Genomic DNA, 14,223 nt, shown 5'->3' with positions numbered 1-14,223 from the left:
TTTTGAATTCTATATGATGTCATGTGTGTGACACACACACACGCAAAAGGTAAATGTAATTTTAAAATATCTTTTAAGAATCTGTAGGATAAATTAAACACAACCTGTGGTCTGAATGTTGGTCCTCCCTATCCTGGCTCACACTAGTCATGTGACTGTCACGAGGAAGACAACCAAAGAGGTGAGTGGGTGAAGAGCTAACCGCCTTTGCACGGGCCTGAACGCCTTTACGTGAGGTTTGAGGGAGCCCTTCCTCCCACTTTTCACCAAGAAAGGGCGTGAAAGAAGACCCCAGCCATGCCATAGAGAGCAAACCCTTACTGCACATAGTCGCTGCTGGTAAGCATGCTCTCATAATTAAAATAAAAAATAAATCATTTTTAAAAGAAGGTATTGGGAGGGCTGGAGAGACAGTTTGGTGGTTAAGAGCACAGGCTGCTTGCTCTTCCCGAGAACCTGAGTTTGACTCCCAACACCCACATCAGACAGCTTACAACTGCCTGCAACCTCGGGTCCAGGGGAATCCGAGACCTCTGATCTCTGTAGGCCCTTCCATTCATGTGCACGTATGCCCTCCACCAATGCACATAATTAAAATAATAAAAACTGATCTTTTTTAAAAAATAAGGTATTGAGAATAGGTAGATGGTCAGTGAAGATTACAGAAGTGGAAAGAAGATTTTGGATTGGATCTCTGAGTTCTACAGAATCTAAGGCCAGGGAGAGGGGATAGAGCCAACACAGAGGGCTCAAACGGACACCCCGAGCTAAGGAGAGCAAACTGGTGAAGCTGCCGGGCCAAAGTCAAAGTGAGAAACGTTGGCCCAGCAGCCGGATGTGACACCATACACTTGTAGTCCCAGCATGTGAGGGCAGAGGCAAGAACCGCTCCAAGAGTCTGAGCTTAGCCTGGTCTACGCAGTGACTCCCAGGTCAGCCAGCTCCACAGCAAGAGTCCCTATCTCAAAGGAGGGAAGAGAGCATGGACAGGAGGCTTCCAGCAGTTCAGCCATCCCTGTCACAGAGTAGACGTGTGTGTCGAATACATGTCACCAGACTCCTTGAGACAGCATCAGAAAGCCTTTACACTCAGCAGAATTTTCATTTCCCCACCATCTGGTCCACACGGGTTATTGTCAAACCCTTGCCCAAGCTCAGAGATGAGAAACGGAACTGCACAGGTCTTGCTGTCCAAGGTCAGGCGGTTTCAGTGTGAAAAGGACCTTTTCTCTTTCTTCACTTGTGAGCTCTCCGCCATAGTTTCTGCTCATTTTCTGTTGAGTTGTTAGTCTTTTCACTCTTGGTTTCTGGAAACTGGAACATTCTAAGTATCAGGGCATAGATCCTGGTGACATAGTTCTGTGGTGTGGATATAAACTGATCCCAAAGGACCAGTGAGCTAGCTCAGCAGGTAAAGACACTTGCAATCAAGTCTGATGACCTGAGTTCAGTCCTGGGAACCTGTAGACAGAAGTTTCTGTCCAGCCAGCAGGTCCCAAATAAACACACCGAGGCTTATATTATTTATAAGTGCTTGGCCAATAGCACAGGTTTGTTACTAGCTAACTCTTACATTTAAATTAACCCATAATTCTCATCTATGCTTTGCCACATGATTTGGTACCTTTTCTCAGTATGGCAGGCCCATCTTCCTTCTCTCTGTGTTTGTTCAGTACTCCAGACTCTGCCCTCATTCCCATTACCCTCCTACTCTGGCTCTCCTGCCCAATCTCTTCCTGCCCAGCTACAGGCCAGTTAGTTCTTTACTAACCCATATTCACCATGTACAGGATTATTCTACTGAAGGAACCCACCAGGAGAATGAGAGAACCAACCCTCTAGCCTCTGCATGCATTCTGTAGCATGCTTGGCCTCCACATACTCACATTAATACATGTATGCAAAAATAAAACAAATGAAATAAAATATCTCATAATAGGTTTTCTGGATCACGATAAAAAAAAAAGTTGCTCTGCCGGCACAGTTAGCCAAATCAAGCCAAATTGAAAGAATAAAAGAATAGGTTTATTTGAACAAAGGAACTTCCAGGGAAGTCCTCCAGCTTCAGAGATCAAGGCAGAAGTCGCCCTGAACTAAAGCAGGGAGCTTACAGGGCCCGTAGGTGAGGGGTGGTGACATGTCCACTACAAGCTGGCTTGGGCTCAAGCATGGTCAAAAGCTGAGCACTTTAGGCAGGGTCTTTGGCTGCTGACAACTTCAGGGGAGGAGCTGCCACAGCTGCCAAGAATGCAGAACTGCGTTTTTCCGGCCCCTTTTCTTTGTTGGAGAGTCTCTGAGAGGGTGGGGTTTGGAGAGAGAGGAATGGGGCTTTCTGGATCAAGCAGGAGTGAGCTGGAGATTCTGCCTGAACATGCCAAAAGACATGTTGGTCCAGTGGTGTTTGGCAGTGACAACACAGGAGGCCACAACTTTATCCCTGGATTAAGCCATCTATGGATTCATAGCTGAATTGGTAGGAGGTGGAGCTTAGGTGGAGGGGTGGAGCTTAGGTGGAGGGGTGGGGTTTAAACAGAGGAGGCGGGGCTTAGGTAAAGAAGATGGATCTTAGGTGAAGGGATGACTCTTAGGTGGAGGAGGTGGAGCTTATGTGGTGGAGGTGGAGCTTAGGTGGAGGGTGTGGGGCTTAGGTGGAGAAGGCAGAGCTTAGGTGGAGGAGCTAGATCACTGGGCTATGACTGAAGGATTTAGCTTGTCCCCACCCTTGCCTATCTCTCCTCGGTCAGACCAAATTCCTGAGCCCCACCGGAACAAAGGAGCCATGCACTGAAACCATGAGCCCAAATAAATCTAACTTATCTAGGTGTATTTTGTGGTGGCTGTGGATAGCTGACTGCTACATGCATCAGCTGGTTCCGTTTAAATCAGCCTGTTCTTTGCCAGCTACGAGTATATACGAGAGTATACGTCTCATCCTTACGACCTCAACCCTTCTCGAGAGCCTCTCTCCTGCTTGTTTCCATGCTGTGCTATCTTTTAGGTCTCCTCACCTCGGAGGAGCCTGGCTCCGTGCTTTGGAATCTTGTGTGTGGGCTCCTCCTTCCTTTGCTGCCTGTCTCTGGCCGCCCCCCTCCCCGCACGCTCTCTTAAGCAGGCAGGCCTCTCCTCTGCTTCTTCCTCCCCAGCAATTCTAATTACGACTGTGTGCTCAGCTACCAAATCTGTGCGTAGCTGGGAGTTAAATTAGGACGTTCTGATGTCTCTGTCCAAAAGAGACCCCAAAACTGAGAACAAGGAGCTTTGGGTGGTGCCCACACATCCTTCAGAGAGTGCCAAGCCATCTGTATCAACTCTCAAGAGGTGACCCAAAAAGCGCTGTTTAGGGGTCTCCAGGGCCTCATCTAAGGGGTCTTTAAAGAGGTTTGATAATGGGTCCCATATTCTTGCAGTTGTGGGAACACTTCACGGATGAAGAGAGCACATCTGAGGCCCTGCCCTGGGGACACAGAAACAGGTACCTGACTCAGGCATGGAAAAGTCTGCTGCCTGTCTCCCTTCCTGTGAAGCAGGGTTAGTGTGGGGGCGTGGGGCATGAGCATACCTCCCATCAGGGCTGTTCCTGCCAGCGTGGCCTCCAGGCAAGGATCATTTTCTTACCCATTGTCACAGAGATGGGACAGAACCCCTGCAGGCTTTACAGGGGTGCAACTGTGGATTCTGAAGGATTTGACAGACAGGCTTGGCATGGCTACAGCTGAAGAGAGGAAATGCTCAACAGAGGTTTGGTAACTTCTGCGGAGCCAGTCTCAACTGTCCACAGAAAACGTCCTTACAATTGAGGGTCTTACAAAAGAGGGGCATCAAGAAAAATTCATATTGCAGGACTGTGCACAGTACTGTGTGTGTGTGTGTGTGTGTATGCGTGTGTGCGGATGCATACATGTGCTATGTGCTCACACCTGTGTAAGTAGTGCTAGAGACCAAGTCCTGACCCTCAAACACACTTGGCAAGTGCTCTACCACTGAGCTACACGCCTAGTCTTGCACGTGGGCTTTATAGTTGTCAGTTGACTTCTAGCTCAATTTCAAATAAACTATTTCAAAAAACAAACAAAAACAAAAACAAACAAACAAACAAACGAGAAAAGGAAGCTTCCCTTCTGTGGGAGAGTGTCAGCTCTGGAGTCTCACAGACCTGGTGTGATAACTCGGGTTAGCCATCAACTTCCCTGGGTAAAGGGACTACCTGTGAGGGGTTCTCTTAATCAGTTACTCGAGGTAGGAAGGCCCATCCTGAACATGGGCAGCACAGATTGGGCCCTGAGCTGAGCGTAAGGACCGAAGGCTGACGGCAAGTATGCATTCATCCACTGAAGACAGTCGCAATGTGGCCAGCTGCCTGGTGACTTCTCCTGCCCTGGTGGACTGTACCTCCAACCCTGTGCTAAAATAAACCTTCCTTCTCTGTGTGGCTTTTGTCGAAATGTTTGGTCACATAGGAAGGGGAACTAAGGCACTAGGCTGCAAGTCACACCTCAGTGTTAGCTGGTTATGAAACACAAGGCCCATCAACCCGCTAGGCTTTCATTTCTTTGCTCCCACGGTGAAAACAAAGACCTGGCAGGACCGTTACAATAACTAAATGAGACACTGCAGATGATGCTCGTAGCACGGTGTCTCAATTCAGTCAGAAATTGGTTTTGAAAGCGGCTGTGACAGAGATCCACATCTCCACTGTGCGGCACTGGGAGGAACGCATCTTGCTCGGGGATTCCGTTCCAAGCCTCGTTTTGCTCACTTGGCTGGGCTGTTTTCTGAGGGCTGCTGTTCACCTCCACGGAAGTATCACAGCAAGTTCCCAGAGAAAGTTCCTTGTGAGGTGTTGTAAAGGAAGCCGAGAGGAAAACAAACCAAGCTGCAGTAGGGAAACACAGCTTGAGAGTTCAGAGGCGCTCATCACAAATTAAGTTAAAAATACAGTTGCACAAACAGAAGACTAAATAATACACAGACCCACAGATCTGAGCTTTTAAGTGCTATCTTACATAAGATTGTTCAACTAAACTAGCCCAGCCATTAAAAAAAAGCCCTTACATATGACATTTTTAAAAATAGAGAATCAAATACATCTAAATCCGTGCTGTTTATGTAACACAGATATAGCAGATCTATCCAGGGAGGAGTTGGCATCGGCGCTTATGGAATGGCATACTATGTTAGCGTGATCCCCGGATTTCTCCTACTTGGTAATCGTGGGCATCTGCTTGCACATTCAGCTCCTGATGGGGAGGGATCCAGGACCGGCTGAGCCAGACTTAGTATCAGATGGGAAGACGAGTCATTGGTGACTGCTCTTGGACCTCAGTTAGGTGAGGATTTGGAGGTAGCACTGTTCTACATAAATCTGAGGTTTGCTTGGTTCATGGCCAGGCACAGATTAAGATAATGCTGGTTTGGAGGATAGGGTGATATCTCAGTGGGCAGAGCTGTCTGTGCTAGCACAAGGATGTCTCAGTGTGTAGAGAGCTGTGTGTGTGAGCACAAGGATGTCTCAGTGGGCAGAGAGTTGTGTGTGTGTGCACAAGAATGTCTCAGTGGGCAGAGACTTGTGTGTGTGTGAGCACAAAGATGTCTCAGTTGGCAGAGACTTGTGTGTGTGTGAGCACAAGGATGTCTCAGTGGGCAGAGACTTGTGTGTGTGTGCACAAGGATGTCTCAGTGGGCAGAGAGTTGTGTGTGTGTGCACAAGGATGTGTCAGTGGGCAGAGACTTGTGTGTGTGTGAGCACAAGGATGTCTCAGTGGGCAGAGAGCTGTGTGTGTGAGCACAAGGATGTCTCAGTGGGCAGAGAGCTGTGTGTGCTATCACAAGGACCTGAGTTTGAATTCCCAGCATCCATGTAAAACTGGGAGATAGCTCCTCTGTCTGACACTCCAGAGTTTCTGTGGTGGGATGAGAGGCAGTGGCCCCTGGGATCTGGTGGATTAGTGCAAACACTGAAGAGAGTCAGTCTTAAGCAGAGACAGCAGGAGAACTGACACCTGAGGTTGATCTCTGACCTCCTTACATGCATGCTTGCATCCGCACACACAAGCACCCATGTATGCAGTATACCGGATACATATCCCATATACACACCAATAGTTTAAGACATTGTTTGTTTTGGTTATCCTTATATAGTGGACCGTTGGTATACAGTTTAAAAATACATAATATTAAGATATCCATGAAACTTCAGATTCCCTATAATTGCACATGCGAGTGTGTGCATTACTGAGTTTAAATCTTCTGTGTATGCTAGATAAATACTATGGAGCTGCTCCCCCTGTTCTATAATAAATCGAAATCTAAATCAAGCTGCTGAAAAGAGCTTTTTTCCTAACCGATATTTTAGGATCTGAAGTACTTTGTCAATCAAAATCTTAACTTCAAGGTCATAAAATCCCGTTTTTCACTGGGTTCTATGTGAGTACCTGGTTTCACCTGGCTCCAAAAGCCAGCTTTGTTCTTTGGTTATAAAGACTTGTAATTTTTCCCCACATGATTATTTACTGTCTGTTACATTGATTCTTTCTGGGGAGAAAAAAAAAAGCAGCCATGTTGTATACATGGGAAAAGATTCTAAGTTTGTGTCCACAATATCGAAGCAATTTTTAAAAAGGGACCCACATGACACACCAGCTGGATTGACTGACTTTTCTTCTTGAATCGAAATCACTAGCAGGAAACTGAGTTGTTCCATCCCGTGTACAAGAGAGTTGCTGAGGCGCACGTCCTGCATTAAAAACTATAAAGCAGTTTTTAAGCACACACATAAGAGAGATAGGCCTTATACCCCCCACTTCTGAGACCATGCAGCATTAATTATATCACCATGGTCTGGAGACCACATTTTGGGGCTGTCTTAAGTATGAAACAGGAATCCTCTTTAGGTTTGCCATGTGTCCCAGAGGACAGTAAATATGGCATGGACCTTCTGTAGGTGACGAAGGCTATGCCTAAACTCTCTGATGCTACAGCTTGAAATATGCACCACAAGAGGTAGAGCAGCCATGAAATCCCTTGAACTTTCCAATGCTGTCTTATTTGGAAGTCTTCACAGAGACTGATGAGTTACCATTAGGTCATTTGAGTTGACCCCTGATCCAACATGGTAACTGTTCTTATGCAAAACAAAAGTTGGGGCACAGAGATGAAACAGAAGGTGGCCCCCACAATCCCGGAAGAGGGGTCTCAAATAGATATTTCCCTCACAGCCCTCAGGAGGGACCAACTGCCCACACCTCGAGTGTGAGCTTCCAGCAATCTGAGTCATTCATTAGCCTGGCACACCAGGGAATAGCACAGTTATTTAAATACACTCTTCGGCATAATTGAAACAGTATGGAAAAGAACTCTAGAATTTCCATCCTTCTGTTTTCCAGGGGAAAATAATGTTTTCAAAATATCTTGTCTGAATTCTCAAAGATGGACACCCTGTGAACCATCACGTCATGGCTCTGGTAATGGATTTGTCGGTGACACTGGGACACACAACAGCCTTGTTTAGAGTTAGTGACTTTCCAGTGCTCTCTTCTCGGAGGAGATTCTGGGATGGCTTCTCCACTCCGTGCATCATCCACACCCCTTCATCCCAACTTTCTTTTAACCTATTGTGAAAGAACGAAAAAACTGAACCAAGAAGATATTAAAACTCTAAAGTTACATTAATAGCATCAAGTCCTTCTAAAAAGAGTCTCCCAGAGGCTAGGCACATGACTTGGAAGACCCTCCAGGGGCTAGCCACGTGGACTTGGAAGACCCTCCAGGGGCTAGACACGTGGACTTGGAAGACCCTCCAAGGGTTAGACACATGGACTTGGAAGACCCTCCAGGGGCTAGGCATGTGGACTTGGAAGACCCTCCAGGGGCTAGACACGTGGACTTGGAAGACCCTCCAGGGGCTAGACACGTGGACTTGGAAGACCCTCCAGGGGCTAGGCATGTGGACTTGGAAGACCCTCCAGAGGTTAGCTAGCCACGTGGACTTGGAAGACCCTCCAGAGGTTAGCTAGCCACGTGGACTTGGAAGACCCTCCAGGGGCTAGACACGTGGACTTGGAAGATCCTCCAGAGGCTAGACACGTGGACTTGGAAGACCCTCCAGAGGTTAGCTAGCCACGTGGACTTGGAAGACCCTCCCTTCTCGCTGGAAACCCACTCCTAGCGTCCTGTCTTCAGGTATGAAGGTATTGTAGCTTCAGCTCCACAAAGTGTGGTGTTGCCTTGACATTTAGCTGGTCACAAGGAGCCTTCCAGCCCCCTCAGAATCTTGTAAATTTGTACCTTCAAGAGAGCAGCCTGACTAAGTATGGCAGGGAAGATAAATTTCCCCATTAAGAGTTTAGTGGGCTGTGCTTCGCCGCTATTGTTTGCTATTTATTTGGAATGATTGTACCACAGAGGAGGGGGAGGAGGAGGGTGTGGGAGACCTCTCTGGAATGACCTTCTCATGATGCAAATTCCCCAAACAGAACAATAATCAGGCAAAATGGCCACAAGGGCATAAACTTGCTTTTGGAATAAAAAGGTACTTACCAAGTAAGACTCACCACTGCGATGCCCCCACTGTGAAACGGGTCTCTTCCCTCCAGTTCCACGGCCAGAGATCAGTTCTTTTGGTGCCTCTGGTGTTTGTATATGGTGAGGGTTTTGTATTTTGTGACATAATCCTGCTGTGGCTCCTCCTGTGTTGTGGTCATGGGACACATCAGGGAGCTGATGTTGATAAGATGAGAACAACCCCACATGCCTCCTGGGCCTTATCATAGTGAATATCCCAAACATCTTAGAGGTGGGCATGTTTGCTCCCATTTAACAGATGACAAAGCTGAGGATTAAAGCATTCACATAACTTATCTTGAGTCATCTGACTGAACTGGCAGAACCTGGATTTTAACCCACACAGTCTGACTCTGCAGGGTTCTTACTCATCAAGATATATATATATATATATATATATATATATATATATATATATATATATATATATATACATACACACACAGACACCCAAGGAAAGAGAGAGAAAGACACACACACATACCATAGACACACATATATATGAGGGAAATGTCAAAACTAATTACTAAAATTAGTGTAATCTTGCTAAAATGCCATCATTTTAAAGTGTGCAGTAAAAACCACCTAAGACACAAATGTGTAGGTCCCAGATGTTTTCAAAATCTTTCTGTTCTAAAATACTGATTATTTTTTTGGTATAGTTAATCGTGGGCTTTTAAGCTGCCTAATAAGCAAACGTTGTTCTCAGCTGTCTCCCAAAGAGCACGGCTGAAAACAATACATAGAAGTGAAGATGTGCGGGCCTGTTTTAACCCACGGAGCAGGGGTGGGAGAAACAACCCAAGCCTTGTTGCAAGCCAGACATGGTGGTGTACATCTGTAATCCCACTAGAGAGGCTCAGACAGGAAGTCTGTGGGTTCCAGGCCAGCGTAGGTTACAAAGGAAAAGAACGGACAACCAAGAACAGTTTGTTTGTTTGTTTGTTTGTTTTTTAATCCTGCTGCAAAGGAGTCTGTCAGCCACAGGTAAGAGTGAAGGCAGGCAGCGTGTCATGGTCAGAGTGTAGCCATCCTTTACAGATTTCAGAAGTTTTTTTTTTGTTTTTGTTTTTATGACTATGGCAGTCCCCACCCGGCTGGGACAGCATCATCAATGGCACTGTAAGCCCTTAGCAAGGATTTGGAGGCATTAGGGCTCAAGAGGCATGTCACCCAACTCCCTAGTCTGAAATGACACTCCTCAGGGCACACAAATAATAACACAAGTAGAGGTTGCTGCTAGGTGCCCCCAGGGCCTCTAGTTCAGCGCTTAACTGACACCCCCAGGGGCACCACAACTGTGGAGCCCATAGTCTCAGGTGGAATTTCTTAGGAAGCCTTTTCCCAGTTACTATTAAAACTCCAACTGACTTATTTAGCTTTCCTCTGGTGTTCCTGGTCTTCAGAGTTAGTACTCATGTGGAGCTTGTGGAAATCCACAAGAGCAAGTATCCACGACGAGACGTCTGTGCGGATGAATGCCACGGCTATTTCAGACCTACTCCACTTAAGCCGATCAGCAACACTAACCAGCGTTGCCTGACAGCGCATTTCATCTGTCCACAACTGGCCACATAAGAGCTACTTCAAGACGTTCTCCAAGTCCCCAAGTATTTCTTGCAATTGAATTCTGCTCACAAGGAGGAATGGGTGGCCATTGTCACAAAGGACAGGAGGCTGGACAGTTGAAGATTAGTCATGGAATTAGAAAGTCAAAATAGCTTTTCTTGCTCCAAGAAGGCATCTGCATCTTTCTCCGCATGCTTCAGTTTCTCCATGTTCAAGGAGGTGGAGAGCAGGCGGGGCTTGGAGGGAAGGCATTTCTCTACTGGTATGAAAGGTAATTTAAACTTAGCAGGAATCTGAAAAGAAGGTCATTTGCCCCCTTAACATTTAATTATGGGGATAATCTCTTGGGGGGAGGGGGAACAAACCTGGTCATCAGATAAAGGTCTCCGGTAGGTTTTATTCAAGGAGAAGCAAAGTTGAGATGTTATGGAAAATAAATGTCATGTCAAAGGTTTGATATTTATTTTCAAAGCAAGAAGCCTGACCACAGTGGTTATCAAAAACAAAGGAGTCTTCAGGCTGCCTCTGTCCTGCTGAGACAAAGGCCACGGCAGGCCTCTGTTTACTAGGGTCGGCACAGACATTTTTGCAGGCTGTAGATAGTGAGTGCCTAGGCACCAAGCTATCTATACAGTACAAAAATGAGAGAAGCTGTCTGGTTGGCATTCTCAAAGTGGTAAGTGGAGGAAAAGAGACACAAACAGTTGGCTCTGCCATCCAGCAATGAGGAAGACAAACAACCTTTTCCGCCCGTCCCCTCTTGGCAAGTCCGTTGAGTTGGATGGCCCTGATGCCTGACTCCCATGGCTCAAGGGAAAACACAATGTCCTCTTTTATTATAGAGAACCTTCCAGTCATAACCTTTTAGTGGTTCCATTAGTCCACAGAAATTTAGTGAGCACTTTCTACGGGAGGTCAAATGTTTACAGGACAGAATTCCTGTCCTTTGGACACTTGCAACCAAGGGCTTTGGAATTCTTGTTGCTGTCAACTCGTCAAAGCCTACAATGAAACTGTTTTTCTGAACACATAAGACTGCTGAAAAGGAAAACCTAGGCTTTTAGCAATATGCACAGCTTGCTGTCACCAGCCTGGACTTGGGCAAGTTGAAGGAGAGCTATCAGCCAAAGCTTGTCACCTGTAACTGTAATATACACATTAAGGTAGGATTTCAGTCCATCAGTCCATCTTCAGTCCTTCCACAGCCGAGTAACCGCAGAAACCTTGAGGTTTGTACCTAGCTGCCTTGCATGGCCCTCCTGCCCTTCAAGTTGCTAGACAGGGCGCTAAATGGAGATCAGGTTCTCTCTCTGTCGCCGATAGTTCACTACTGAAATACACTAAAAAATCTGGGCAGGAGAAGCATGCAAGCAAATCTTTCTGTAAAAAGAGGGAGTGATTAGCCAGGGAGACAGCTTGGGCAGAGGAGATTATCCAGAAAGCCTGGAAACCCGAGTCTCACCTTCAAAACCCAGGTAAAACATGGATCTAGAGAGGCCACGCCGCAGCCTGCCCTCTGGCTCCACACACTACACACAGCAATTTAAAATGCATTTTAAATGGGGGTTGGGGCGGTAACTCAGCAGTGAGGAGAGCACTTCCAGGGGCCCCAGGTTCAACCCCAGCCCTATAGGCGTCTCGTCTTCTTCTGTAACTCCAGTTCCATAGGAACTGATGGCCTCTTCTGGTCTTCTCAGGCAACAGGCACACACATGATGCACAGACGTACATGCAAGTCAAACACTCATATGCAATTAAAATTTCTAAAAATAAAAAGTGGGGTATGGGCCAGCATGCACCTCAGTGATACAGCATTTGCTTACCAGATATAAGAACCTAAGTTGGATACCAGACCCACAGAAAAAGGTAAAAGAACAAAATATTAGGTGCATATACTCAGTAAGGATATGAGAAAATACATATTTATTTTTTTAGGAAAAATAATCTTTCAAATGATTTGTTTACGATAAGAGAATTGAAAATAGTTCTCTGTTACCCAGCCTCTGAATCATATTAATATCGAATGTGACAAAGAAGGGGTCACAATGACTAAGATAAGCTTATCTAAGGGCACGGATTCTTCTGCAAGTCTTGGCACCTTCCGTGGCCTGAAAGGTCACCGTGATAAGACAGCGTTCGACGTATTACAAATGTGTGGTGCTTAGATTAAAAAAAAAATTCCCCATACACTAGGTCATATATTTCACACGTAATGAGAGGAGGGTGGGGGAAGGAGGGAGGCCAAACAGTGAGTTCATTTGAAAGGATGAGGTCACCACTGAAGGTCAAAGGATGAAGCCAGGACAGGAGCCTGTGTCTTCTGCCTTGCCATCTGAACATTTTCCAACACATCCAATTTTTGAAAAATATTATTATTGGCTCCAGCATTGTTCAATGTACTTGTCAGACACACCAGGAAGAGGAGGAGGTAGAGAGGGAGGAAGGAGGAGGGGAGAGGGGGAGCTTTTGAATTTTCCAAGTAGCCCAGCCTTACTGTATAAGGCCCGTGCTTACTGTATACGCTCCTCTGTGTTTGCTGTGGTCATCGTGGTGACAGTTGCTTGTCCCTGTGTAGATGGTGACCAGCCTGTGACCTTAAGTGCCAGCCTGAGGCAGGTTGTCCTTCAGTTAGCTAGTTCTGACTGATCCCTGCAGCAGCCATATGGCTGTAGGTGACAACCGGTGTCTCTATCCTCACAAAGAGCCGTTTCAGCTCTGATTACCTTTTGATTAGTAATGGCGTGATTACAGGTAGCCTGAGATTCTTATCAGCCTCCGGGAAAATTTTCCCGACAGATTTTGCTGCTCTTCCTAGGGCTTCACCGGCCTGTCACCCAGCAGTTGCTTGACTGCTCACCTTCAAGAGTGGAGACAACCTTGTCAAGTTCATGGCTTATAACCAAGAGTGGTGTGGATTGACTGTTAATCACTGCTCTAGAGATATTTGACTTGGTCTAGAACTCAAGATGAGATTGAAGGCATCAGCAATCTTCCTGGGCTGGAAATGGTGGTGGCGGTGGGTGATAGGTAGCGTTATGATGTTTCCAGTGTTTAGAAATGCTTACTGAGTGTAGCGGTTGGCCATATGTCATCTCGGCACCTAGGAGCCCCAGGCAGGAAGACTGCTGTGGGCTTGAGGCTCGCCTGGACCCCAGGACAGAACGGGCTATGCAATGAGACTTTGTTTATAAGAGGAGTATTTTGAGGTGCTTACATGGAAATATTGACTTGTCTATAAGAATACTGAGTATTATGTGAGCCTGAGTGAAGGAAGATTCCAAGGTCTGAAATATTCAACCACTTCTCATTCATGCAAAACAATATTTTAATTAAATATGACATTTATGAATCCAAGTTAAATATTAATTAATGCCAAGTAATTATTAATGAACATGGAAGCTGTGGAAAACGGTAAGATAGCACCCGCTCTCCATAAGCACATGACCTAGAAAAGCGGGGAAATCACACAGAGAGCAAAATGATTTAAGAGATGTCAAAAGCTGTAAAAAAAAAAAAAATGTGTCACAGTCACCTGAAAGAGCTACTGTAGACCGATCTGAGATCATTTCCAGATGCAACAGGCAGAGAAGACAACAGGAGGAGAGAGGAGCAAGGTAGGATATAGCCTGGCTACGGTAAGGGACTAGATCCAAAAGCAGGGAAACAGTGCAGGGCTTCACCTGATGGGAGCACAGACAGTTCTCCAGCTGAAGCAGGGATGGTGAAAGACCATGCCTTGTGGAGCTGGAGCTGGGCTGAGGGGACCCTGAGGTTCTGAACTAAAAAGATTCTTGGTGACATCCAGGTCTTTGGAAATATTAACTTGGCGCTGGTGCATGCGTCCCTTTTTCTTTTGTCAACCCCAGGACCTTCGCCTGATAGGTAAATATCACACAGTTGAGCTCCATGCTCAGTCCTGCAGTGTGAGACTGAATGGAATAAGGAGAACTAGCTACCGAGGGCCCACACTCTCATGGGGAGCAGGGAGGCTGCCTGGTGGGGACTCCGAGGAAGGGGTCCCTGACTAGCACTGGAGCTTTCTATTGTTTTCTGAAGCGCTGTTGAACCTGTGGGTTCCTACAGACTGATCCACTT

Source organism: Myodes glareolus, chromosome 7, assembly GCF_982192425.1.
Source record: "Myodes glareolus chromosome 7, mMyoGla1.1, whole genome shotgun sequence".
NCBI lineage: Eukaryota > Metazoa > Chordata > Mammalia > Rodentia > Cricetidae > Myodes > Myodes glareolus.
Note: the sequence above shows the minus strand (reverse complement) of the source record.